A 3955-nucleotide genomic window follows, 5' to 3' on the forward strand; every position below is an offset into this window, starting at 1 on the left:
AGTAAAAGCAAAGGCTAGACTTGTTGCCAGGGGATTCGAGGAGACTGATCGAGACACTTTAGATAGAGAATCACCAACTTGTTCAAAAGATGGGCTAAGAGTTCTTCTGAGCATTGCCAAACAACAGAAATGGGAACTGAAGTCGATTGATATCAAAACAGCTTTTTTACAAGGTGAAACTTTGGACAGAAATATTTAGGTCAAGCCTCCAAGAGAAGCAAATTGTTCTAAGGATGTCATCTGGAAGCTTGAAAAGTGTGTTTATGGCTTAGTAGATGCATCAAAATCTTGGTACAGAAGAGTTAAACAATTTATGCTTGATCATGGTGCTAAAATCAGTATACTTGACCGAGCAATATTTTATTGGCATGATGGTAAGGTACTTCATGGATACATTTCTGTTTATGTGGATGATTTCTTATGGGCTGGTTCCAATGATTTTGAGCACACTATAGTCAAAGAAATAAGAAGAACATTTTGTGTTGGCAAAGAACAGCAAAAGTATTTCAAGTATATAGGTCTTGAAGTAGATCAGAGTCAAGACAGTGTTTCTGTAAGTCAATCCGGCTATGTTAAAAATTTGCAGGAAATTGCAATCCCTTTGTTCCGTAAGAAACATCCTGATGATGAACTAACACCAGAGGAAAAAGAAACTTTGCGATCTAAGATTGGACAACTACTTTGGATTGCAACTCAAACCAGACCAGATCACAGTTTTGATGTTTGTGTTGCAGCAACTCATTACAAAAGTGCTGTTGTTGGAGATTTAATTGCTTGCAATAAAATTATTCGAAGGGCTCAGTCGGATCATGTTACTTTAAAATATTCAAACCTTGGTGACAATTCTAAACTAAAAGTGGTTGTGTATACTGATGCGGCCTTTGTAAATCTGTTAGATGGAGGTAGTCAAGGTGCCTATTTGGTGTTTCTTGTGGGACAGAAAGGACAGTGCAATCTTTTAAGTTGGCAATCAAAAAGAATTCGAAGAGTTGTAAGAAGCACTCTAGCTGCTGAAACATTAGCCATGTCTGATGGTCTTGAAACGTCTTTCTTTCTGACCACTTTATGGAATGAAGTCTTGTTTGGTAGTCACAAACTGCCAGGATTACCTATTGAAGCTTTTACAGATAGCTGTTCATTATGTGCTGCTTTGCACTCCTGCAAAAGTGTGTCAGATAAAAGGCTCTGGGTAGATATTGGATCTGTTAAGGAAATGATGGAACAACACAATGTTATCGTATCATGGGTGTCTTCAGAAAAACAACTGGCAGATTGCTTGACAAAGAAAACTGCATCTTCTTTAGCTTTGTCAGTAGTTTTGGATGATGGACAAATAAAAAAGAAAAATAACATAATGAGTTTGTTAACTTTATTTCCCCATTAAATTTATTTATTTGGTTTTTTTATGCATGACTGATTTCAATGCTTGAGTGATTTTGTACATGTGGCAACTTGTTTGACCTCACCCTCAGCATGTTTAGTTTAGTAGTTCTTGTGTTGACTTGTGTGAGCAGCTTATGTGAAATACTTGTGTATGTTTCATATTTATGTTTATTAATAACTTGTTTATGGATTCTATTTGAATAAGATAATAAAATAACTTAACATGCTTGTTTGTACATTTCTAATTGGGCACAGCATACAGCATTGTTTTGGAGAAAAATGGTTTAAAACTTGATTACCTTTAATGAAATATTAATTAGCATCCTGGCTGTACAATTTTAACATTAACAATTTGCTACTTAAATAACTCAAAGATAACATTAATATTGTCATCATTTTGTCTGGAATTGAACATACACTTGTACAAAAAAATTTTCACATAATAGGTTGCAGATGATGCAAACGAACAAAGAGGCTTTAAAGTAAGTAATGACGAAACTGGTGAAAAAAAACGAGGATGTTTCAAGTGAAAACAGTGAAATAGAAGATTCAGGCACAGTTGAGAACCTTCAAATTAATAATGAGGATATTGGCACAAAAATTGAGGATGTCGCAAGTGATATGAAAGATGCAAGCACAGTTGAGACCTTTGAAATGCAAAATGAGGATGTTCCAAGTGAAGAAAATGAGGAGGTTCCCAGTAAAATAAAAGATGCAAGCGAACCTTCAAATTAATAATGAGGATATTGGCACAATAACTGATGAGGTTCCCAGTGAAATAAAAAATGCAAGCACAGTTGAGACCTTTGTAATGCAAAATGAGGATGTTTCAAGTGAAAATAATGAGGAGGTTCCCAGTAAAATAAAAGATGCAAGCACAGTTGAGACCTTTGAAATGCAAAATGAGGATTTTCCAAGTGAAAAGAATGAGGAGGTTTCCAGTGAAATAAAAGATACAAGCACAGTTGAGAACCTTAAAATGAAAAATGATAAAGTTCCAAATAAGAACCAAGATCCAATAACAGTCCAAGATGTTTATTTGGGCAATGCAGACACAAAGAAAAACAATATTGCACCAAAAACAACCAGTGCGTCACATACTAAAGGCAAACATTGTCCCACTCCCCCCTTGGTTTTTTTGCAAAGAAGTTGTGGGAAGAGAAAAAACATGATATGATTGTTGCATTGTGCAATAAGGGTGTGTCCATTTTGCGACACTCATCGTTTTGCACCTTAGCTGAGACAAATTGGCTTGATGGAGAAGTAAGTACTTACAATTTAAGGTAATATGTGATTAATGTTCAGTGGTTTCAACAGTTTCACGCTTATGCTGCATGTATATATAATTGCACCATCTTGATGCAACACCAGAATGGTTTGTTAGTATTAGAAACCAAATGTTTACAATTGTGTGTGTTCATTTCTTGCAGGTGATGAACTATGCACTCAACTTGTGTGCAAAAAATGTTTTTTTTTGTTTTCGACTCCTTTATTGTAAACTGTATTTTGGACAACAACTTTAAAGTGGCAAGTCGACATACACTAAATAATGTAATCTCACTATATTTGTTCAGTTATATTTTAATTGTGTACGCAAATTAAGAAAATGGTAATGTTTCAGGTAACATTTTCAAAGTATGATGGAATTATGGGAGCATACAACCTACACGGAAATCACTGGAACCTACTGGTAAAGAGTAAAAGTCGTATGTGTACATTTTGTCATAAGCTTGAAATTAAATGTCCAACGCTCCAAGTTATTATATTTATAACCAGTACGTTATTAAATATAGGGCCTATGTACTGCTTACGATTTTAATATATTACTTGTGTTGTAGTTTGTTCATTGGAAAACTGAGACTCTGTACAAAATTGATCCATATACTCCGAACACAAGTAAAGGATCTGATGCAATACCAAAATTTAAGTAAGTGGATTCTAAAATTTTACTTATCAAGCCATTTGCATCATTGTTAGATCATATTTTTTATTCTTAGAACATATTTGTCACTTCATTCTAATGATGATGACAAGGATCTTCAAATAAAAGCATACAAAAGCCTAAACCATCCAGTGCAAACTGATGCACACAATTGTGGAGTGTTTGTATTAAAGGTAAAAACTTAATGCATGTTTGAAAGCCACAATTGAAATTTTATTGCATTTAGATTGCTGAATGTTTGATGAACAGCTGCGGGAAAAATATTCCCAAAAAAGTAATGTTTCCTAGTTCCCCAAGGGCTATGGTTAATCTCAGAAATAAAATTGGACAGCAAATACTAAATGAATCAGGTAGGTTCATTTGAAAATTAACACTTCCCACTTTTTTTATTGAATTGTTCTTTTTTTTTATTTTACTTAAGCATTGGCTATAATTTTGTTGGATATAGCTGGCACTGTATTTTTGTTTTGTTTTTAGAGAACATTGTGGATCTATGTGCTCAATGTGGAAGCATCGCAGATGGAAGTTGGGTGTGTACTTTTTTATTGCTTTAATCTAATTGACCTGAAATTTTTGCATAAAACAACTGCAGATTAAATTTTTTTGAAGTCAAATCCATTTTCTACTGAT

The 3955-nt window shown here is 34.1% G+C and overlaps 1 long non-coding RNA gene across 1 annotated transcript; it reads left to right on the forward strand.

Annotated features, from left to right (window-relative positions):
* The first annotated feature begins 2894 nt into the window (after positions 1-2894).
* Positions 2895-3510, forward strand: LOC145212840 (uncharacterized). Its single transcript, XR_013856796.1, has 4 exons — positions 2895-2934; positions 3005-3073; positions 3222-3310; positions 3381-3510. It is a non-coding gene; the product is annotated as an uncharacterized LOC145212840 (long non-coding RNA).
* Positions 3511-3955: the final 445 nt, after the last annotated feature.

The sequence above is a fragment of the Phallusia mammillata genome, chromosome 2, assembly GCF_965637545.1.
Source record: "Phallusia mammillata chromosome 2, kaPhaMamm4.hap1.1, whole genome shotgun sequence".
Lineage (NCBI taxonomy): Eukaryota > Metazoa > Chordata > Ascidiacea > Phlebobranchia > Ascidiidae > Phallusia > Phallusia mammillata.